Source organism: Falco naumanni, chromosome 15 (genome assembly GCF_017639655.2).
Source record: "Falco naumanni isolate bFalNau1 chromosome 15, bFalNau1.pat, whole genome shotgun sequence".
Taxonomy (NCBI): Eukaryota; Metazoa; Chordata; class Aves; order Falconiformes; family Falconidae; genus Falco; species Falco naumanni.
Window position 1 is genome coordinate 3,604,033 of NC_054068.1, and position 24,783 is coordinate 3,628,815.

At 42.3% G+C, this 24,783-nt stretch overlaps 1 long non-coding RNA gene across 2 annotated transcripts in view; it reads right to left on the reverse strand.

The window, feature by feature from the left end:
* Positions 1-411: 411 nt before the first annotated feature.
* LOC121097706 overlaps positions 412-24,783 on the reverse strand; it is a 58,544-nt gene continuing 34,172 nt past the window's right edge. Inside the window, exon 4 of one of the 2 annotated variants that reach the window (XR_005831057.1) lies at positions 412-551. This is a non-coding gene — a long non-coding RNA (uncharacterized LOC121097706). Of the gene's footprint in view, positions 552-16,207; positions 16,412-24,783 lie in introns of those variants that run through there. The other variant, XR_005831056.1, reaches the window with a different exon arrangement.

Here is a 24,783-nt window from a genome sequence, read left to right on the forward strand (position 1 = left end):
TAGCAATTGGATATTTAAAGGCTTTATAGAATGGGGCCAATTCAAGGTTGCTTGGGTATTCTGGATCCAAGCACTTCCTAATCTTCTCAGAGTTGACTTTACCACTTAAACATTTCTTAAATGCTGATTTTAGATGTGCTGCAGAGTTAAAACAAGGCTGGCACTGTAGGAGATTGTAATTTGGTATTGTATAAAAAATAACAAAGGAAAAAGAGCGACTATTTAGGAAAATCTACAGGGATTATACCAAGCAGTGGAAGTTAGGATTGACTGTCATACTTAGATGTTACCCTAAGACCTACAAAGGAGAATTTATATAAAGTAGATGGGGCTTTCATACAACTTTGTCGCATGAAACACTCCTACAAGGGTCCCATTAAATGGTGGGAAGAAGATGTGTCATACCTGCATTGTCCTCCTTGGATAAATGAGCGTACGTAGTGCTTCGATCCCCAGGCTCCTGCTGGCTTCGCCGTAAAAAGCACCTTTCGTACCCTGGGCTCTGAAAGTCCTGCCCCATTCCAAGTGTGAAGAGCCATCAGGATCTGGCCCTGTAAGATTTACGGGAGCAATTAATCTATCACCCCAACACTCTCAGTGAGCTGGGCTTGCACCAGCATTGCCTGCCAGGTCCAGCCAAACAAGTATTTGATCTAAATACGCTGCAGGAAAATGCAACATTTGTGTGTGATTACACAAATTACAAAGCCATTTTGTAATATGCCCATAATGAATTAAATGAAAAAATATGTACAATAATGAGGTCTTTATTTTCCAACTTTTATTTTCTACAGCAAATGAATAAATTGAATGGTTTGGGCACCAAAACCTCCAGTCCACCTTGCCCTAAACAAACTATGGAGTGATTGCAGAAATGAAGAGGTAATTAACTGGGAGTTAGCTCAACCAGCTGCTCTCTGTATTACTGAGGCAGACTAAGCCCTTGGCAACTTGATTTGGTAACACCCCTCAGCAATTTTCAGCATGTCTTTTCTCAGCGTCTTTAATGTAGCCAAAACCCCAGGAATCCACAGGTTTTTAAATGATCAAATCTACAATTTTGCCTGCCTGTCATGTTCATGCTGCAGACTTAGCGGATCTTTTAGAATAAGGTTTACAGCACGTCTTCTGGATTTGATTAGAAGAAAATCTGTACTTCATCTTAACTCCTCCACTTTTTCTGCCCTAGACCTGAGGAATGCAATATTGGCTTCTCCCTCAGCAACTCCCACGTTTGTAGCAAACATTATTGAGCTGGGTTTCTATCTAGGGTGTACTATTTTAAAATATTCTTATTCCCACCTGAACACCATGGCATCTGTAGCATTAACATTTTGTATTAATTCATATATATTACTATTAATGATGCATAAACTTCAGTTTGCCTTAAGCTTGGGAACCTATCGTGTTCAAAACTGCACTGTCTTCCAGGCTGCATTTATCAAATTAATTTTGCACAGTGAATAAAGAAGTACTGATGGCAAATTCCCTCCCTCCACACAGAATATAAAATGTAGATGATGAAGTAAAAAAGCTTTACTCATTGAAGTTTATTTCTAGAGATTACCCAGGAGCTTTCCAATTTGTTTAGACATGCGATGTAACGAAATACATTCACTTTTTTTTTATGGCACACATATAACGTAATAAAGAAAATAGAAACCAAATTTATTTGGAACTCAAAATCAATAGCCTATGGCAAGTCAGCCTCTCCCTCTTGATTTCTCATTTTTACTGTAATACACGCAGGTTGTTTAGCAATGAACATATATGTTCCAACAAATACTAGCATGAGGCTTTCAACTAATGCTAAGCCTCCTCTCAGCAAGTCAAAGGAATGTTTTCCTCGATTTTTGTGGCAATACATTTTAGTGACTCTCATATAACCAGAGTTTTGAGAAGTTGTGTCATCCTCGGTCCTAATAGTTTACCTGTTAAGTGATTGATCTTAATTAAACTTCCATAATGAATCCCTATATCACCACTTATGTAAATCACATCTTATGTGCGCAGAGAGCATGGGTGAGAAAACTCCCTATAGAAAAGTTGCAGACGTGTTGGTTGGGGAAGATTTCTTTGCTGTCTGCTGATAACAGCCACTGGAAGTGAGTGGAAGGGGTTGAGAGGTGATATTAGCAAAATGCAAGCAGATAAGGAAAGAAAAATGGGATATGTTTTTCATTCCTGGCAGCGATTCAGTGTTCTGTGCTCTATGAGATGGTTCAGATTCCAGGGAAACTACTGCACAGGTGTAGATTACGCTGGAAAAACAGAATTGGCCTCTTTGATCTTGGTTTGCAGCGTATCCAGCATATCAACTCCTTCTCCCAGCTGCAGGTGAACTATCCAGCGGGGGGTCCTGAAGGCCACCGAGGCTTTGGTAGCCGACCGCTCACATTGTAATTGCAAGACTATGGGCACTGAAAATAGATTCAGCAGCTGAATTGAGACTGAAAATGGCTTTCATGCTATTGTTCAGCTATTTTTGTGTACCTGATGCACCTTGCTTAATGGTTATGAGTCCTGCTCACAGGTCAGGAATTAACCACAAGAGGTGGTGTTAACATGGAGCAGGAAAAGGTGACCCCCAAGGAGCTTTCTGAAGCTACTAGTATGAAAAGAAAGGGCAGACATACCTGTTTCTTCTTCCTCTAAACCTGAGAGAGGTTTAAGTTATGCTGGCTTTCAACAAAGAACTAGTTCACTAAGATATATTGATCAGCTTTCCCTCAACTGGAAGGTTTAGGAGAACTGGCAGTGGGATAACTGCTTTAGAAAATAGCTAGCACTGTTTACGAACATCGGTGTCAGAGGTCACGTTGATTTGATGGTGAATGTTCAGGGTAAGCTCCAACTTCCCAGTCATGTTAATGACAAAACTAATCTCAACGCATTTCAATGCAACTACAATTTCATTTCAGTTTGGTTTAATTTTTTGGTATTGATTAGCCAGGAAAGTCTTCTGTGTAAATCTCAGTTTGCTTTTGGTACCAATGCCGCAGAACTCGGTATTTCAGGTTTATCTGCAAAAATGAAAGTGAAACTCAGCTGAGCCCACATGATTTCCTACGATTTTGTTTTCCAGGTCTGGTCTCCAGCAAGCCTAGGACAGTTAGCTGGAAACTCAAAAACCATTCTGATGAACCTTGGTTGACTTTTCAGTTTTTAAAAAAAGCCCAGATCTGGGCATTTTTTACCTGGTTTCCAGTTTCATAGGTACAGCTGGTTGAAATTTTTCAAATAAAACAAATCATGAATGCTTGGCTTTTCTCCAAACATTCATATTTTTTAACACACAAAAAAATTAATTTTTTTACCTCACTACTTTCTTTGGAAAAAATAATAATAAAAAAAATTCTTCAAGATCAAAAGGGAAAAAAATAACGACTTTCTCAGTGGCCTAAAAAATACATCTTTTGTTTACTTCTGTGCATTTTTTTGTTTTGTTTGGACAGCCACAGCAAGTGTTTTGACTGGTTACCGCAGATTGTTGTGTGCTTTAAATTTCCTTCCATTCATAGCCGAACACTTTGGGTCTGATTTTCCAATGACAAAGCCAAAAATGTTCTACTTCTGGTCATCATCTCCCAGGTTTTCTGGGGCAATAAAAGCTGGTTTATCATAAAGCAAGACAGGCTGAAAAACGTTATCACACTTGTAAACGTCCCAGTAAATCTTCAAACCCTGCTTTTCACTCTCTGCTTTTAAGGAAAGTTTTTCCAAGCATCAGTCAGGAAGGTCACAGCATATCATTGTACGTAGCTTAGACAAAGATTAGCTTCCATTCCTTGAAGAGTTCATTTTAGATTATGTAACAGATGCTGTTGAAAATCCAAAAGGTGCAATAAATCCCCCAGTCCAACCCTGAGAGAAAATCAGTTAAGTGACCGCGGACGGTGGAGCAAAAGGTCCCCATGTGGCACAGCTCCCTGGCTCGATGTGACTGCACATTGTCAGGAGCAACCTCTCCTCCCATGAAACTGTTCCTCCTCTTCCTCCTTCTATGAAGACTGCAATCTGCACATTTTAAGAGCGAGTGCCTGGACCCTCCAACATGGGACTTGGTCTGTCCTTCAGGGCCCGGTTGGAATATTTTTCAGTTAATGGGCACTTTGTAGGCAGTTGACACCTCAGCAAGCATGTTCTCTCGAGCTGCTTTTAGCCAGAGACACACAGCTTAAGCTTTTCAACAGCTGCTTTATCTCCGCTTCTCACCCCTACCCCCACCCCAATTTAAGTTTAAGATGAGCCTCCACCCCCAAAGCCCATGATATCTCACTCCAAAGTCCTGTCAGAGCCACAACCAAGGCCATAAATTTCCCAGCTGGGTCACAGTACTCCCTATTCATTTACTGAAACATTATAAATGTGTCCAGGCTCTGAGTGAAACCTAATCCCGACATTCCCCGCATGGCGATTCCTGCAAGTGATGGCAGGGTCATCTGGAATTACCATCACCTTATCTGATTGGAAACTCATCACCTGCGTTTCAACACCAAGGGCTCCAAAATGCCTCATAAAATCGAGCCCTCTGCTATTCCAGGTCTGCGCCTTCGGTACACAGCAGGCATCGGCCACCCCAGGTTACACAGGGTGCTGGGTCCTGCCCGGCCAGGGAGAGCAGGGATGAGCTGGCTGAGAGTGATGCTCTTCAATACATCCAAGGATGGCTCATGAGAGGGGGAAGGGTGGGAAGTGCCGCCCCAAGACAAAGAATAGTTGCAGTTTGAAGCTTGGCAAAGCCAGAGCTCTTGAGAAAGGGGTCAATGTGTAGCTGTTGTGAAGCAGCATCATTTCACTGAGACCGATTATGTATGTTCTATTTTAGTTCATATGGGACCCTCACCATGTCATATCTGAGCATCTTCTGGTAGTGGTTACATGACATCATATGTCTTTCCTTTCTCTCATCCTGTCCTCGAGGGAAACTGGATCTGAAGTGCAGTGGCTTTTTTTGGTTTGGCAGGAGAAAGGTTCAGATATGGGGTTTTTTTTAGGGTTTAACTTCCATTTAACTCAGGGAAAATGAAAAAAGCCATAAGGAATCACACCTTGGACTTCACAATCTGAGTACAAAGACCTGCAGGGCAGCCACGTTTTGAACTTTTTGACATAAACCCACAGTCAAATGCTTTAAATGTTTTAAGCGCTGCCCGAGGCTCTGTGCAGGTGCAGAAATCAACTCCAGGTAACAGTGGATTGAGCTGCAACCCCTCCACCTCCAGTGCAATGCTATCTGCGTGCCTCCATTCCTAGATATAAACCAGCAAGTGCCTCTGAGCTATATGCTACATAAACACAGCCCAGGAAAAGCTCAAACCAAAAAGCTTCACTTCCAGCCAACATTCCTTCCCCCATGCCAGCCATTCATTCCTGCAATATTTAGGGGATTGCAAAGAGATTTTGGATTTCCTGTCAGGTTTCTGTCCTTCAGGGACTTGGGACTCAAGGAATGGTCTCTGCTGTGGTCCCACGGTCGGACGTGTGTTGCTGCTCTAATTTATCTTTGTGCCCTTGCTTCTCTAAAAGGTCCTGTTTGAGTCTCTGAAGAAAAGCAACAAATTCCCTGAGCTGGCCTGATTCACTGGGAGACAGGAGGGGACAGCAGGTTCGATAACTTGGCCTGGACTGGTGCAGCCTTCTTACACAGCTACAGGGGAAAAAGAGGAGAGAATGCAAAACCCAGAGACTTTAGTGCCCTTTAGCACGTGAGCCTCCTCTCCAGCTGCCATCGCATAATTCGGAGTTCTTGGCTGGCCAGCCCCTGCCCGCCGGGCAGTGAGCAAGCAGGAGCTGCCGCCAGCCTGGGGACACAGATCAGCTCCCGGGATTGCCCCGGCCTCCCTGCATCACCTTGACTAAGTCATTCAAACCCTTTCTACCCTGCAGGGAGTGCAAGTAGATGCACTTAAGCCTGTTTTCAATGAATTAGCACGGGTCCTCCTGGCATTGACCGCTGAGCTACTTGCCCAAGTATTTACCCAGCTTCTCAGGTGGGTTTTCCAGCCATGCTGAATTCCGTTCTACTCAGTGACTCCCATGAATACATACACTTAAGTCTCTCTGTGAGTAACTTCCCCAGCTGTAAAATAGGGACAGTGTATCTCTACGTTGCAGGGGCGAAAGAAAAATAAATACGCTAAAGCTTCTAAGCAGCTTAGGTATTAAGAAAATGAGATACATCTGTGGCTAAAATTTATAGATAGACCCTTTGGATACAATCTGATTAGATTTATCCTCCAGCAAAGTATTGTGATTTCTGTAAGTTCAAGAATATTACTTGTGTCCCGGTGAAGCAAAGATCCCTGCCAGTTCCTAGGCTTAGGCTCTGCCAGCTCCCGGGGAAACATCCGAACGAAGCAGCTGATCCAGGGAGCCTCACACACTTGTTTTCCACCCACAGCCCTACCCATCCTCAGCCGCAGGAGCGACTTCCCACGCGGCGGGGTGGCAGCTCGCTGATGGCTCGCCACCGGTCTGCACGCTGCAGATGCCTTCAAGCTGCAGATGCCTTCAAGCAATAGATACTGGCGGTGGGTCAGGTGTGGATTCACTGCAGCATTCCTGTCTCATTTCCCAGTTTATACTGGATCTGCGCTTTATGGGGTATGAGTGTGGCTTTTTAGATCTGGTGCAAAAAAAAGAGACAGAAAACTGTCTTTTGCTATGTTGGTGAACCTAAGCTGCCATTGCAGGGCCTGGAAAAAATGTGGCTTTTAACAGAGGCTGTCTAATAACATCGGGACAGGTTATTCCCTTATTCTAGCACGTAGAGAGGACCTGAGGGAGCCAGCCCTTCAGATAAAATTTATTGTCAAGGCAATCTTTCTGAAAAGACCGCTATTCACAACAGAAATGACCGGTTCCCAGTGCTAGGTTTCCCCTGGGTTTACTGCAGACTCAGCCAGCCATGCCCCAGGCAAAATGAGCACCCAGCAGCCAGAACGCTGTGAACATTTCTGTTCTCTCTTTTACTACTGCTGGTCACCACTCTTTAGCTTACTGCAGCCTTGCACTGTGGTGACATCGCTGAATCCTTGCTCCCCTAGCCTCCCTCCTGGTAACTTGTTTGTGGTATTAATTCACATCCTAGTTTTGATGCACTGATTTTTTAAAGAAAATTAATGTGTCTGTTGATTACAAGAATAATTTAAACAACGTCTTTATTTGTACAACTTAAAGAGTAGTGCAAAATTTAACGAGTTTTTTTTATATTCCTACACCTTCAATTCGACGTTCAGCTTCACATTTGAAAAATAAAAAACGATAATAAAAAAACAGCATTGAGGAAGCCCCAGCCATTTCCCACTTCAGTGGGTCTTTGTCTGTCTCTGCACCTCCAAACTTCCTCTCGCACTTCCCAGCACATGCAGAGCCACCTTTGTCATCTGCCCTGCGGTTCCCCATATTAGCCATGCCGGATTATGGGCTGTTTAATTCACTGGGGTGGTCGGTCTGTGGAACCTCTATAGGAGGCATCAGCCTGGTGCACAGCGATTCTGCCTGCAGCTGGGGAGGTACTTTGTGCAAAGCACGGTGGTTCGACTGAATCTGTTGGCCATCTCCAGGATGCTGCTGTTTCCTTATGCATAATCATTTTTATTAGTGCTCAGACAGCACTTCCTAAAACACTTCTGTCATCTAAAGGCTTTGACCTGGTTGAAAAGTTTATTGTGGATAGTATTTTCAGACCATTAACAAAGGAGTCACCGTCTGTTTGGGGAAAGCAAGGTGCAATAAAGCAAGAAACAGTCAGGGCCACCGAGAGACTCCTTGTCAACACTGATATTAAACTTCCAAAGTCAAAGACCACCTCTTGTTTTTGTGAGGCCATGTAAAAATATAGAAACAGACTTTAGCTGGAAGCGGGTTTGTAGGCAGAGGCCGTGCTTTTTCCTAGACAAGTTGTGTGTCCTTGGATCATCACAACTACAGCAAAAGATCTCTGGAGAGCTAGACTTTGACAGCAGTAGCAGAAGGTTTGAGTGGTCTGTAAGTAATCAGCCTCAACTCCAAAAATAATACAGTTTACAGGATTAGTCCCTAATTGTTTTACGCTCAAACAAAAGTCAAAAGAACGCTGCCGTCTCAGGCAAAGTCTCAGGCTAATTGATTAACATTATCAAGTTAAACCTGAAACAGTTATTTATGTCCAGAAATTAGCTTGAAATTTCTTGCTGAAGACCCAGAGAGCTGGCCTGCCTGATGTATGCCTTTTCCAGCTACTTCAGCTTGATTAATAAGAATATGTTGCCTATTGCTTTGTCTTTCTTTTGTCTTTCTCCCATCACAGCGACAACAAAATGTCAGAATTTGATGCATCACAAAACAAGCTCATAAGCCAGCTCCTCCAACACGCTCCGATTGAGAAGGTGTTTGAGCAGGTACAAGGATCTGCTGACCTTCAGGTGTGCCTGATACACCCAGGAGGTGTGCGGCTACCTGCAAAAAGCAACAGAACTGCCGTTTGACATGAAACTTCACAAGCAGGGAGGTTTTGCTGGTTCATTTTTTTTTCAGTTCCCTTGCCCTGTAAGTCACCCACAGCCAGGGCAGACGCCATCCCCACCTGCAGCTCTCCGGAGCATCGCCATTGCCTGGCCTTTGGAGGCATTTAACCCCCTCGGAGGAGAGCAGGGAAAACCTTTCCCTTGAGAGGTCCCAAGGACTCATTTGGGTTTTCTCAGCACCAAAGCTTCACTGAACTCCCACAGAGCTGAGCACACCGTAATGAAGGAATTTTTAGCAATGCTACATATAAAATTGGAGCAGGTGCTCTCAATAAAGAAAATTCTTAACCCTGCTCATATTTATTTCAGTTCCTCTCTGTCTGGGCATAAAGCCACTATTTCAGTTTCAAGCTTTCCTGGCTTTCTGGAAAGGGTGAAGGATAACCTTTTTTTTCCCCTCCCCCCTTCCCCCCCCCCCCCAGAAAATGTGGAAACAGATTTTAACATCAGCCCTGGAAGAAGGCTAGGTGATTTGCCAGCAAGCCTTCTGAAATGAACTGCTAGGCCACCTAATTAAACAAACTCTTCCAACATTTTTTAAGCTCCTCTCTCCCAGAGCGCACAGAAGATCGATTTTGTCTTTTTGGAGGGTGGCATGAAGAAGGGCACTCCAACTGCCTGATCCTGGTTGTCTCCCAGAGATGGATTTATTTCAGAGATGAATACCACCTGCAGAAATGACCCCTGGATCCAGACTCTGACTGTAGGATCCATTCACTGCATGTTTGAGCATACCCATAAGTGGAGCTGGAGCCGCTGGGGATGGAGAGTGCTTTTGCATTTGGGTTATATTGGGATATGACTATTTAAATTTGACCAATTATTTTTCCTGTTTAAACATGTGAGGTGCCCAGAGTCATGCGTCTAGGAATAAAAGAAGTTCCTTGTCCTCTACCTTTTCACAAAGAAGAAATTTTGCAGTGGAAAAAAAAATAAAAAAACAACCAACCCCCTCCCAACAAAATGCCAGCACGCAGGGTACGAGTCAGCGGAGCCATATTCACATTTTCATAATTCATGTGAGCTGCCATATCTGCTAAACTGCTTTGGGCCACTGGACAAGTGTGGGGTGAAAAGGGAAGGGGGAAGAAAAAAATAATAATAAAAAAAAGGGCTGCCAAGGGAGAGGGAGACAAACAGGCCATTCATAAAGGCATCACTGCAGCACTTTATGGCATTTCACGCTCACGGAGAGGAATCACTGGGAACACTGGAAGGAGGCTCCGTGCTAACCACAGCAGGGGTCTTGAACTCTCCTGCTGTTTAAAAATAGATGTCTGCCCCCAACCCACATGGCCGGTCTCTTAAGGTGGACCCCGCCGAGAGATGCTTTGGAAAGCTTTGCAATTTTGCTTTGCAAATTGAACAGGAAAGTTTTGCTTTTCCCACTTTGTTGGAGTGCCCAGGGCGTGTTTGGAGTTAAATCATGCTGCTATTTTTATTATTTCTAAGTCATTCTGGGGGGTGTGGGTGTGTGTGTGGGGGGCGGGGGGAAGATAGGGGCAAAAAGAAAATAACTTCTATTGCTTTGAGGCACTGTGTATGAACACTGAACTTTCCTAGTGTAGCTTTTCTTACAGTTTCCACAACCACCAGATTGGGTGACTTGAAGGAAAATATTTCTTGCTTGAAATTATTATTTGAAAGATTTCACAGGAATCTTTCTTTTCTCCCGTGGAATGGATGGGCAAATTACCAAAGCAATACTATCAGCTGGGAAAGAGATGAATATCATTTTAGTCAAATCATTCAGTAAAAGACATATTGTAAAATCTGCCAAAAGCATTGTCCTATGAATTTATTCAACAGACTCCAATCGCCAGTGGGTCTGATGGCAATCAAAATACTGCAATGCTTTTTTCTGCCGATGAAGCAGATTTTTTAAACAATTGCTTATATGCTACTGGAATCAGAAGTTGCTTATCTGCGTACATGCAACCTACCACTTGCAGCAGAACTAGCTTACTGTTCAAAAAAGCCCCACAGAAGAGTTTAATATTGCCTAAGGAATTTAATAGAATAAATAATGAAGTATTTCCTCCCGAAAAAAGATGACAACCTGACTCAATTAGATGCAAGTTTAAAGCAGAATTAAGAGTACAGCCTGTGTCTCTGAACTCCATCTCATATTTATCTCATTGCATTATTCAGGCTTACTGATAAGGGGTTTTTTTCAATAGCAGTATGTAAATTATATATAAACAGTCCTCACTTAGTTGGAAAATAGAGGGAACATTAAGTAAAGATATAGAAGCGTGGGTAAGAATGGACTATGTCTAGAACTGCGAGGAAAACAGTGTAAGAGAAATTCAAATATTCAGTGAATCTGAGAGATTTTAGTTACAAACATCCCATTAACAGTGCTGAAACACAACAGTGAACATTGATTTTATTTTTACTTGTTTTCTTTGAACTAAGTGATGAACTACCAGCCAGAGAATCTATTTTATCTTTTCCTTTAATTTACAACTTTTTTGCTCCAACTGCAGCCCCAGTAAGACTGCACTTTATTAAAGTGATATTTGTTATTTCATGCAAAGATTAACTCAAAAGTCTACCCGTAGTAGCTGACATAGGAAACACACTTTCCAGGTATCAAATATTTTTGTGTTCTCTAGAGAAAAAGAATCAAGCCCTTTAACTGCATAAACATACAACTACTCCAATTTAAGAAAAAAAAATTAGCTCCCTGAATATACCTACCAACTTCTCTGCATTTGTACTCCCAGTTAAGCTTCTTCAACTTCCTCATTAACTAAAGCCTGTGAAATTCTCTCCTTTTATGATAGCAGCTACAATTATGTGCTGGAGGAAAACAATGCCCCAGATTATTACCCATATTACTCCAAACTCAGCATACCCTTTGCATTTCACAGCCTAACTCATAATAACAACTGAAACCCCATTCCTGCAAAGTGCAACAGAACTTGTTTAATTTCATGGTGGGGGCAGCCTGGTCATCTATTTATAGCATGGAGATGAACATTTGCTGCCATACAGATGGAAACAATTGGGAATGCAAAGTGGCTCATGCTGGGTCACAGACTGACACACATTTGTTAATCCCCAGTTTTGCCTTCACCTGAAATTGGAAAGAAATAGCAATCCCACTTGAAGCTAAACCTCTCCAGCAAGCCTTTCAATTAGAACTGATAAGACACTTGGCGTGTTTCAGTTAAATAGTGAAGGCACTGTAAAAAAAAACCTAATTAAGTTTAATTGTTGTGCATGGTTTAATCAGTGTGCTTGGTAATTAAGTGCAAATTATGCACATAATATATTACAGATGTGGAGCTCAGCTTTTGAAACATAGGACCTATGATGGGATCTAGGAGAGGTGGTGGGGAAGGGAAGAAATTTGTTGCTAAAGTTGCAGTGGAAACCTGGTTACCCAAGAGTGAGGTTATATATCTCTATATGTCACAGTAGTTCAAACATTAGAGCTTATTCTATCAAGAACCTTTGTTGTTGGGCTTTAAACCAGCAGAAAATATAGAAAACTCAAGCCCTAAAATATGGGATGCTGGTGAGATTTGTGATCCTTATTAGTTTCCTCAGAACTTGAGTAATACCGTAAACATGATAAACTCGAGTTGAAAGAGTTATTCCATTCTAACCCACTGTTTTTATATCTTCCTGCATAAATTTCTCAAAAAAATTTCCTTTTTGGCTACAATTTCTCATGTTTAGTCTGAACTTAGAGGTGAGTGGTGTTTCTTTTAAACCTGAAATAAAATCAGGTTGCTGCTGTAAGGTTTAAGATAGGGGGAAGAAGATGGTTAGAATGGGCTAACTCACTCTGTGTATGCTGCTGGCATCATGGAAATAAATAACATTTAGAAAAAAAACACTTATGGATTTTTCCTTTTTGACTTCAGCCCAGAAAGAGTAAAAAAACTTTTTGGCAGTGGGGTATGGTACAGCTTTTAGAAGCTCTGAAGGAATTTGATTAGAATTAAATTATTTCAAAAATCTGGTCTTTACTCTGCATCCAACGTGAGGGTGCACGGGGTGCTCTTACTTTGGAGCCGTGGTCTGTTTTATTGTCAGCATTTGTGAACATGGCATCACCCAGCGTATTGCTAACGGAAGCACTCTGAGTAGCAGTAGGGTAGTAGGATGAAAAGATAAACCTTTTGCCAAAAAGAACTGATTTTCAATTTGTTTGAAGAAAAATTCAGTTGTCTCTCTTCCATTTGATCACCTGAAGTTTACAAGTGGCTGCATGTGCACAACTCTTTGAGAAAGGGAAGTCTGATAAATCCCATTGTACAGGTGGGGAAACTGAGGCACAGAGGGGAAAAAATGGGTTGATCGTCATTTCCCGGGAAGTGTATGATGGTTTCAGGCTGACTCACCAAACGTCTGCCATCTGTTTACCCTCAACACTTTTTTTCTTCTTGTATTATTTTCTCCTCCTTTTTACCTGAACAAAGTCAACTGAACAGCGCGCAGACATAACACTAACTCTGTCGTTGGGCAGACTCATGATTTTAAGCCTTCTGTCAAGATCTGTAAGATTTTTTAGCTAGAATATGAGGTGTGAATAAAAAGAACTGTTAAAACAATTGGGGTCAGAACCTGCCCACTGGATATGAGAACTCCTGTGGACTTTAATGGGATTATTCGCGTGAATAAAAAGAGCAGGGATACCCCATGGCTTCCTCATTTATTTCCAGCAAATGGAAACCTGGTGTTATATGACCAGAAGAAAATAAAAAAGAGGTGGTTGGAGTGTGGTAGTTCTCCAGTGATTTTTGTGAGCAGCTGAAATCCCCTGAATTTCCACAGAAACGTTCTTGTTTACTGACAAAACCCCCAAACCTAACACTTTTCCAATTTTTAACAACTGTTCTTCAGTTACTTCTGGTTTCTGAAAATTAAAGCATCTTCAGATATATTCCTATTTTTCTCTCTTTTGGTTTTCAACCACTCCTTACTTACAGAATCCAGTAACTAAATCATCTTAGCAGAGACATAAATTTTAGCCAAAAAATTCAGTTAGAAAAAAAAAAAAAAGGCCCTTTTTTTGTTCCAAAGAAACCCTGGAAGGCAGCTCAACTTGCGATAATAATTGTAATATCAGACCGAGGTTCAAGACGAAACGTTGCTGCAGCCCAGCCCAGGTAGAGCCGCGCAGATGCCGTCAGTAATGCAGCCCAGCCTGCGCAGGGCAAGGTCAATGGGAAAGGTATCCCCGTGCCCTCCTCGCTCTATAGGACAATGAGGTCCATATGTTGCATGCGTTCCCGAGACCGTTGTGACTGGAAGAAGGTCAGCAACGCAGAATTATGGGGAGGAAAGTGAAAAAGCAAGAAGAGGTTTGCAAAGGCCAAAAAAGCAAGGCTTTCATTTTATATTCAATTTATCTTTTTGCCTCTGAAAAGGGCACAGAGGTTGGAAATTATGATTGAGTTTTTAAAATTTATTAATGGCAGGCTTTGCGGTTGCTAGGGGAACTTGACCCAACCAGGGGAAAAAAAATGGCCCAACGCAGCATTATCAGGATTAATCTGCTGCCTTGAAATAGTTGGATCTCTCTTCATTGGCCTCACGAGTCCTTCCTGCGCTGCCTCTATCTCCACGACCACCTTGTTGACATGAGCCTACCACTTAATCCTTGGAAGGAAACCTAACCCTGGCCTCGGAGAGATGTCCCCGAGAGAGGGTAACCAGAGTGCAGCCGTGCAGGAGGTGAACCCCACCGGAGCCGGCGTTCGAACCTCCAGGCGCTTGCTCCCGTCAGACAATAAAGCAGCGAGCGCAAGCGAGACGCTAATTTAACGGGAGGCTTGATTACACTGTGATAGGGCCCTGCTGGTTGTTTCCAGCAGACCCCTTTATAGTATTAGTATTTATTACACCCCATATTATAAGGCATGGGGATTTGCTTCTGTAGGGCAGTTTGGCTGAGCAATGAAACATAATGTTTCTTTTATTGCTCAATAAACACTGTTCTCTCTTTCACTGCTGCTCCAGCCCAGCTTTCTCAAGCCCGTTAAGCCTCTAACACAATAATCTTACCACCCAGCAATGAGAGATTGCAGCTTCCAAACATTTTTGGTTATTTCTGAGGCCTCCTACAGGCAAGATTTGTGGATAATTCCATCTCTGGGACTTTCACAATCCCTACCTAAATTGGGGTTGGGTATTTTTAAAAGGCTTTGGTCTTCTGGATGATGGGGTTTAGTGGTTTCTCTTCATCCCCCCTGAAAGAGAGAAGCAACCAAGTGTTGGTCTGAAGGACACAGCTGTAGAGCATCTGGTATTTTGTTTTTGTGTCCATGTATATCCACGTGTGGGTTTGCATCCCATGATTTAAGGCACCTGGTCTAGGCCAGGCGAAGTGCTGACAAGCAACCTACAGGCATCTTCCACACTTCTTTGCCAACAAATCCAAATCTTTTCCTGTGACATGCCCACCTCCGAGCTGTAACCAGCCTGGCCTTCTCCTCTGAGAAGACCAGTGTCTGCAGCATATTAATTGATAGTGTTATGAAGTGTTCAGCTGTCCCACCACGGTCAAGAACAAGATTTTCCAGTGTCGACTTCCCTTCTGCATTAGTTAATGTTTGGAAACTCGGTACATCAACACGCCGGACTCTGCACTGGCCTCTCATCACCTTGTACAGCTCCTAATGTGCCAGGCCGTTATCCCTCATGCTGTAACGGGATACAGCCATCACAAATACACCTCCTTGCAATAATATTGTGGATGGGTAGCATGTACAGCAGTGAAATGGAACCATTTTAGACATTGGTTGTACAGGGCAAATGATTAAGGACTTCAGAAAACCCCACTCTACAAGCTTTGAGGGCATGACCAAACATTGCAGACAGGGATGATGGTGATTACTAGAAACTTTTACAGGTTGCTTAGTTTAGAATTAGGTTTTTAATTTCAATTTCACATTTTACACTCAAAGTAGTGTTCAGCTTTTTTTCTTTTCTTTTTCCTTTTAATTTAAAAAATTACAGATCTTTTGGTTAGATTGTACCAAAATCTTGCATGAGGTTTGCATTTAGTTTGATTTATCATGAATGGTGACAGCAGTGTGTGCCACTGGAAACCCTCTTGCAAGAGAGTGATGCTTTCTCCGAAGTTCTCCTTGAAACATAACCTTTGTTCTTTCCTTCACACTCAACCATTTTAATTCTCTTTCTCCCTCTTTATTTTTGTTATCTTAAATAATTACCCTTGATCACTCTTTTTCACATATTTGTAGATCACTTTAATGTCCCCATAGGTCAATGCCAAGTATGACTACAGTTAGTGGTTTTAATCTCTTCTTTTTTTTTTCAGTCCATGCAGCTATCCCAGCAGGACCCTTATCCATACGATTATGTTTTACGGTGCTGTCCCTCTCTTCTGCTAGGTGATAGGGTTTCTGTTTTATTTAAATACCAAAAGTATAATGATAGAATTATCATACTGTCTTCAATGAATGTCATGGCAATTTTCATACCTGCCGTGACACTGCCAGCTTGTTCTTTCCCAGAGATTGTCAGGATACTGGATTTCTCTTTAAATGCACGTACACACATATTTATATAAAACTCCACTGCCATGTTTAGCTGCTTAAAATTGTTTCTATATTTTTCTATATTTTAAAAAAGCTATATTGGGAAAAAGATTATACAATCAACTTCAGCATAATTGAGAAAGAAGACCAATTTCCAGTAACGTTTTTTGGCAAATGTAATATGGTTTAATTTTTTTTTTAAAGTACGAAGAAATTAAGAAATGTTAGTTACTGTAGCAGAAGTTTCTCGGCTTGCTTCTAAGACAATTCAGTTCTGCGTAGGAAATCTTGTCTTCAAACTGTGCAGTGGCCTTGCTCCTTTGATTGCTAAATGTTCCAGTGCCTCTTTAGGGGATGTTTGTTCTCATTTATTCCCCTCTGTAATTAGAAATAGTGGTTAGAATTTCTCTATGGATCTGATTCAAAGCCCACAGAGGTCAGCTGGAAGATGTGCATTGAGTTCCCTGGGTTTGAGTGAGCCCAAATTACCCTCAAGCTCTTCTTTTAGTTTACAGGCAAGTTAACATCTTCAGTCCAAGCTCCCAACCACTGTTACACATAAATGCAACCTCCGGGACCTGAGAGCAGCAGCATAGCAAACACTCCTGCTCAGAGCTCTTCCCCCTTCAAAGAACCACACACCTCTATTAAATGCTTTGTCCTGCTGACAAAGGGTTAAAAAACACACATTTTTAAAAGAATCCCTTTGAATCATGGCATGAGAGGGAGCTCAAATATTTTCTCAATGGAGAGTTAGTGGAATTTTCTATAGATCTGGGGTGAAAGAAAAGTCTTCAGAAAGTCTCAGAAGAAAGGTCCTTTGAAATGGCCCGACTTCTGTTATGATAAGCAGTTCGATAAGCCCACCCATGGTAAAGTTATTAGGAATTCATATCATATGGATCCCATTAACCTAAACGTTTGCTTTTAAAGTAAACTTCTCGGTACACGGCTACCACTAAGTCCAAGCACTTCAGGTTTGAGGATTGTGTTTTTACAAATGAATCTAGGGTTATCCAATCAATTAGCTGAATTCCCTGTGTAATTGTGCTTTAAATGAATCACCTGGTACTAATGAGACTGCTTTCCCATTAAAAGAAAAAAAGAAAAAAAAATCACTGCCTTTAAGGGAAACACTTTAAAATCTGTGGAAAAAGTATCACGCGGTATATAGTTAATCTTTGGCACTCACTGCTTTGGGATATAACCAAAGCAGGTAGATTTGAAAGATTAGGCAGAAGGATTTTGGTCCTATGGAAGTCAAAATATCACTCAAGCTATTTTTAATTAATTATTACAAGGCCATCTGAAATCATTATTGAGATCAAAGCCACGTTACTTAGGTGATAATAAAAATATAGGCTCAGAAAAAGTTTGCAGCTTATTCTTAACAGGCAGGAAGTGGAGCAGTGCCATGGAGACGATAGATAGAAGAGGAGGAAGGAACGGAGGCTCGCTGAGGCTGAACGACTCGTGAGGGCTATGCAGAAATCCAGCTCTAAAGAGCTTGGAAGAGAAGCCAGTTATTGTAATCATCTTGCCTGCTACACTCTGTTGCACTTTGGAAGGGTTTAATACATAAGCTTTTGCCATGGAATAATTTATCTGTGTGCTATATTATTGCACAATTTAGACATATTATAGGCCTTATAGAAGCATAAAGGATTCCAGACTAAATGGGCCATTTGTCTGTCCCAGTCAGGCAATGCTTAGCTATCAGTGGTTTAGTGAAGGATTTTATCATTTAGCTTATATTGTGTTTCTAAACGAATTCAGTCAAGCAAAAAGAGAAAAAAAAAGCAATTAAGGCCATGCTATAAACAGAGGAGTCCACAGGCAGGAGGCTGCAGCGAATTATACGGAGCATACTTCTCCCAACCGCAACTTGATTGAAACAATTTACTGGATGTGTGCGTTGAACGACAGTGGATCTGGGTGACTGATGGGGGAGCACCGTCAGCCCTCCTCCTCCCAGCCAGCACACACTTGCTGCTCCTCCTGGGAAAGGGTCAATGCTTTGTCCTGCTCCGCTTTGCCCCTGTGCCAAGTGATGTAACGCATCAGACCCAAAGGGGCCCCCAAATCAGATATTAAGCATATTGTTGAAATTATTGTATGGGCTATTTTTGGTTCATTCGGAGGTCACTGCCCTTCCGTGAACAGGGAGTTATTAGATATTCCCCTGGACAAACAAAGAGATAATTACTCGGCAAAATAAAAGAAGGTGCTTAGAAGTTGGCAAACCAGAGAACATTTTTGTTCTGATTTAGAGAGGGTTCTGGTACAAATAGCTGGGATTTCTGGCATGTAAAAAAAGTCTGGTTGAACATCTACCCAACTATTTTCACTGAAGTGGAAAGAAATGAGAAACATGCACAAAGTACCTACTTCTGATCACCAAGGTGTTTTGATCTCATAAATTATGTCTGAAATTAGGCATGGACTGGAAAATGTGAGTGTGTTTTCTCTCGGTCTGGGAGCTTCTTGTTTTGAGAGAAGGAGCACTGTTCCTCCACCTTCATCAAATACTTTTTTTTTCTTTTTTTCTTTCCACCTCTGCTTTCTAACAAGTAGGTTTCTCTAGCCATTTATCAGAGGTGTCGTGAGTATAGGATGGAGAAGCACCACATACCTCCCTTTCTTTCTCCTCTGGGTTTTCCTCAGTCTAAAACTCACCCTTAGATCCAAAGAGACCTGAAAATGTTCCAGTCTAAGGAGCAGGTTGACCTGCAACCTAATCTCATCCCAACTGTCATAACACTATGTTAGCCATGCACAGCTAATAAATCATAATAATGCTAGCTTAATGGACCAGGCTTTGACAGTGCCAGGATTAGAAGGGCACACAATAAACAAAGCGTGTCTGAGCAGAGAGGTACAGTAGAGCAGTGAAAAATTGCCAAATGATGCAACAAATCTTCTTCTGGTATTTCCATGGGCCCCTGCTATAGGCAGTGCTGGGGGGAGCTCAGCTCCCTCCCCCTGTCCCTCTTCTCTTCTGCCAGACCCTAAAGATAAGGCATGAGAAGCAGGGTTTGGTGTAGGAGCTCAGCCTGGTGTAACGTGCAGCTGAAGAGACAGGACAGGCTGTCTGGAGGGGTGTGAGAGGAGACTGGTGAATTACCTTGCTCCGGCAGGGTTTTGTCCCTCCAGCAGCAGGACTGCTCACCAGCAAGGCTGGGAGCGGGTGGCTCCATACGGGGAGTGCAGCCCGGCCGGCCAAGATGGGGCACTGCCCTAAGCATGCCGCCAGGTTCAATGTAGAGGTGATAAGCAAGGAGGAAAAAATCCCATCACAAAAAGATGTCAATTTTTTAAAGACCTCAGGATATCTGACTGAATAGGCATGTGCCCAAACAATTTTCCCTGCAACTCCCACAACTTCCGAAGCAAACGCATGCATAGGTAGAAAAGCTGCGGAGAAACTAGTTTTTACTAAAATGCTTTTGGCACCGAATTGTGCATCTTTTGGATCCTGAAAGAGATTTTGACATTGTTTTCTTAACCCTGTCATGGGAAAGAGGGGGGATTTTTCAACCTTTGCTAATGATGGACAAGCCTGAAGACTTTTGATAATTTACTTTACAATGGGTAAATAGCTAAAGTAACCTTATCTGAACTAGCCAGGATCGTTTGGTCTGAATAAAGAAGCTGAAAGTCTCATGAGAACAGGACTTCTTACAAGTTTTCCATTATTTCCCCTTTCCAGTAGGAAAAGTGACACAAAGAGGATATCCTATCTTTCTGTATTTCAACACCTCTGCTTCTCCTCGGAGCTGGAACCAAGAAGCTGCAAAGTCATGTGAAACTAGAGATTGGGAATCATTTAACTGACCTTTTTGAAAGGCTTAAATGTGGCTGTATGTTTATCTGCATAACCACGTAGTGATAGAGAAAGAACATTTCTTTGATGCATTTCTTCTGTTAGGTCCATTAATTTCAGTGGTGTTATTTCTACACTTACATATTTTGTTAAGAGATGAATCAGATCCCCCTTTATCCCCTATTTAGCAACATTTCTGCTGGTAGAACTGGGGCTTTCTTGGCAGAGGAGAAGACTTAATTCATCTTGGAGTCACCCAAAGAGGTGAAAGAAAGATCTTAGGTTACAAGTTGAAAGAGTAAATTGTCAACTCAGAGGAACTAATCTTAAGCCCAAGTGAGCAAAGTGTGGTTTTGCTTTCAAACGTGAATTTTCAGAATTGCTAGAAACATCCCTTTGCTGCAAACCCTTGGATTTCCAACACAAAAATTAAAACAATACAAGAGTTAAGTTCTGCCTGACCTGACTACTACTACGGCAACCCGCTATTTGTAAGAGGTCTGAGCTGAAAGAATAGACAACCTGTCATTAATAAAAGTATGCACCTCCAGTCCGTAATGGGACCTTATGCTTTAGATTATGTGTATTCAGACAAAAAGAAAGAAAGGAAGAAAAAAAACAAAGGAAAAGGGCCATGATCCGTGCTGATGCCGCATTTTTGTTATTAGTAGTGGCCCTGTCCCAGCCAGGAGCACATCGCATGCAGAAACCAAACCTAACCATTGAGCAATACACTGGGGGGGCTGGGGGCTGAAATCTCCATGTCTGGGCTTGCTCCAAGGTGAGCAGAGCAGTGTGATCTGGATCCACCCATGCTTCCGTGGCTCCAACAAAATCTGTTCACTGGGCCTTTGGATACAGTACATGCTAATGAAACCCAAAGCTCTTTGAGCAACTTCAGTGACTTCCTTGGTCTTTGGATCTGACTCTTGAGAGTATCTTTGACCGGTAATAAGCGTGGGTATCTCCCCCAGTTGGTGCAAGGAGTCACCATCAGTACAATGGCTGCAAAGATTTATAAACTTCTCTGGTTCGGGCAAATTGGTAAATGTCTTTCTGCAGCTGATTCTTTGATGATTTTTTTATGTACCGAACTGCTGGAGGCTGGACCCCTGGAGTGCCTCAGGATGCTTGTGCCCATGCAACATCTAGCTCTTCCTAGGCCTAAACAGACGTACAAATCAGCTCTCGAGCACTTGCAGATGCTCTGTTTTCTGGCATGCTGACTTTAGCATGGCTGCAGAAAAACCTGAGTTGGCTCTCTGCAGATCCAGACGGACTCCAGCTGGGCTTATTAGCCCAGTACAGCTCTGCCTCCACCCAGAGACAGCCAAGGCTCAGGCTGAACCTCAGTAAATCCCAAAGGCTGAGCCCCTGTGGGTGGATATCTGCCCACCTCCCAGTGCTGCCGTCTCTCATCCATCCAATACTTGAGTACCTGGTGAGTTCATTGCCCATTTTATGAGCTATTGAGTGCAGTGAACATGTGACTTAACTGTAATTGAGTTTTAAATGCTAGGAAAATATCTGATTTCTATTTGGGTACTGAGTTTTTTGGTTTCTCGAATTTTTATCAGGTTTTTTCGGAGTGCATATAGTATGTAGCTCTGATGACTAAGAAATGGGAGAGGACATTGTGAATTACGAAGCATAAAAAGGAGGAAATGTAGATTAGTGATGTTCTCTCCTTCCAGAAAGAAGTATTTATGACTCTACCAATAGGTTATCCTGCTTCAGCCTTGTACAAACACTGTCTCCAACAGAGGGAATCTTGATTTTGAACAACTTGCCATCGGATGCAGTGTCCTGGTTCTCATTGCCTGGAATGGGAGGTAGTGCAGCTCAGCTCCCCACAGCTTTAAGACTTTGATGCTTGAAGTCCATGTCTGCATGCTTTCCAGACAACAGGAAAACTACTTTATGCAGATCCATTTACACAGTATCTCCTGAACCTCAGCAGCATTAGTCTTTGCAATTGCTGTCACTTAGAATTTATCCGAGCTATTATATTGCAGCAACGTTGCTCAAATTCCTTGACTCCTGTTCCCTCAACACACATCTTCATCTAAGAGATCCTGGCCCTTCAGGCTGTCCCTCTTCTTTCCTTGCGATGTTTCGAACCAAAGTGAAATGAAGACTATCCTCCTGTTGACATTCTGATTTTGGTTGTGAAGAAGGATGTTTTTTCTGCGAGAGCTGGAGTTTCCACAGGCAGCTAGCTGGGTTTGTTTATTCCCCGAGCATTTCAAAGCCTGCACTGTCCCGTGGCTCCCCATCATTAGGGCTGCTTTAGTGCCTGACAAAAGTGCGGAGAAAAACCCCCTTGAGCACTGGGTGTTACAACCTTCTGCAGAGGAGTGGCCAACAACCTCAGCCTCCCAACACTTGCCTGCCAGACCACGCAGCGCTAGGATGCTAAAATACGTTCTTTCCTGGCAGCACTCAAGAACGGCCAATTTAGTGGGACAAGGAAGCTGGCAGAGCTCTGTCTGTAGAAGACTTTGAAATATTATGATTTTTATCAGAAATGACAACAACAAAAAGAGCATAAGCCAAGTATTCTCCACAAGCTACGCTTGTCTGCTGCCTTCCTCTACTCTCACCAACGTCATGGAGAGAATTTCCTTAGGTTTTCTCCAGCAGACAAGCAAGACTCTGTATAGAAGAGTTTGATTCAGTTACTGCAAATGTTTTCGGTCCTTGTGTTTCTAAGGGGCAACGCATGTTTTCAGTAAATTATTGACAAAGCAAAAGTGTGACTCTTCTGAGGTCATTTAAGTGCATGAGGCTACATTCTTTCTTGCAGAGTTGGTGAAAGTAAACAACATTATTATAGATTTTGGTCATGCCCTGGCATCAGTAAGTACAGTTTCTGTGTTTGCCATATGCTTGCATTGAACTGGAACAGCAATGCGTACACAGGGAAATTGTTTAAAGAGCCAGTTCAACCTCAGTACTCGCTGTCAAAATTATGATGTACACGATTCATTCTGCTAACCACAAAAGAGTTTTTGTTTGTCAAGTGAAATAATGTGTAATTTGGTATATCATTTAGGAAAGCTTCCCTCCCCCCCCTTTTTTTTTTCAGATCCCACCGCAGGCCTGGAGACTGCAGCATCGGATTAGCGGATAGCATCCTGCAGCTCCACAGGACGACAGCGACTCGATGTGAGATAGGAGGCAGAGGAGGCATAAGCCAAGACTTTAAACTGTGATTGCAGAAGGTGGCTTGCTGAGCCAAATAAAGAGAAGAGGGAAAATTGACACCCCACAAGACATGGACAATTGTTGCCACCGGCTGGGAGGCCTTAAATTACAAACCCATTTTGTATATCCAAAAGCTTACACTTTCTATTTATATATCCCACTTCTTCTGTGCACCAAAAGTTGGATTTGGCAAATGCAGCTATTCCCTGCAGGCATATGGGTGAGGTTTTCTGCAGAGAAAATAAACTTGATTGTTGAAAACCTGTGTTTGCAATTAGCCTGAGTTTCAATATTCTCAGGTCAAAATAGATCCTTTAAAAAATCATAATGCTTTGAAACAGATTCATTTTCTTTCTGAAATGGTTATTGGATTAAAATTAAGTATTGAAACATTTTTGGTAAACAAGTCATAGCAAAACCTTTCAATAGAAATTATGGAAATATGGAAAGAAAGAAAGAATACAAAGTCAAGAGCTTAGGACAAAGTTTTTTGGGTTAAAGACTACCATTTCTGTTAAAAATCATTAGTTCTAAAAATGACAACCAGCTACATTAATCAGTTCAGCTACACTGAACAGGCCAAACCCAGTTTCCAATACATCTTTTGGGAGATTATTCTACGGTCTGAGCGATCTTTGCTTGGCAAAGGAGCAGGTATAAACAGTAAGAAACATTTTCTTTGGGGACTTTGGTAAGCTGGATGAGAATATAGTTCATAAATATTGTCACAGAAAGCTGTGTTTTGTCTTTGGACAAAAAGCCAGATTTTGCAGGGCATTTAGTGCACCTTAATTTCCTTAAGAGTGAGGAACAGAGGCTGGCATGAAAAAATAAATGAAAAGTCCCAGCCGGGGCTGAGCCAAGGAGGTCTCAGAAGCTGGGAATAATCCTTAAATTCTAAAGCAACCATTCAAGGGGACAAACTATTTTTAATCATCTATTTGCTATTTATATTTCAATGACATCTCCAGAACGTGCCAGCACAACTTCCACCTCGGACGGCCAGGTTGAGGTGAATTTTCATCTTTCCAGCAATGGAGAAAGAGTAAGAAATCAGAAATTACGTTACAGGAGTAAAAAAAAATGGATCCAGAATAAAACTCGTAAGTAATTACTTAGGTCCTTGAGGCACACCAGCACAGTGCAAAAGAGCTTTGATAGGACTGAGAGCCAAAGCCTTTCTCCTCCACCTCGGACTAGAGCTACATCTGGCATTTCACCCTTGTAAGAAAACAGTGAGGGGCTTGTTCCAAGGAAGGTGCAAGGAGGGTAGTGAGAGCCTGCTCTGCATGCTCTTTGCCTTGAAATATTCCTTCACTGCATGCCCACTTGAAGGCCCCTTTATGCTAAGGAAACCTAGTGTAAATAGGAACCATGCTCAAAGAGCCTGGAAAGCCATAGCACGCGAGTTCAAACCTTTCCAGTGCAGACCCTCTCAGATCAGAGCGGCTCTAAACCTCCGCCCGGGTTTCACCCCACTGTACAAAGCTCAAAGCTGCCCTGCGCTCATTAGCTTTGGCTGATGAGCTCTGCTAATTACTGGGGCTGTCGTGTTATGGATAGCAAGAACACCTAGGGCATGTTTTTGGAGGAGAGGAGGGGACGTCTCTTAGTTCCCTTCAATTTCTTGAAAAGAAAAAGCTTTTTTTTTTTTTTTTTCCTTAACCTTGAAGTGTTACTTGTAAATGGAGGCCAGAATTTAATTTCAGATAGTGTTACT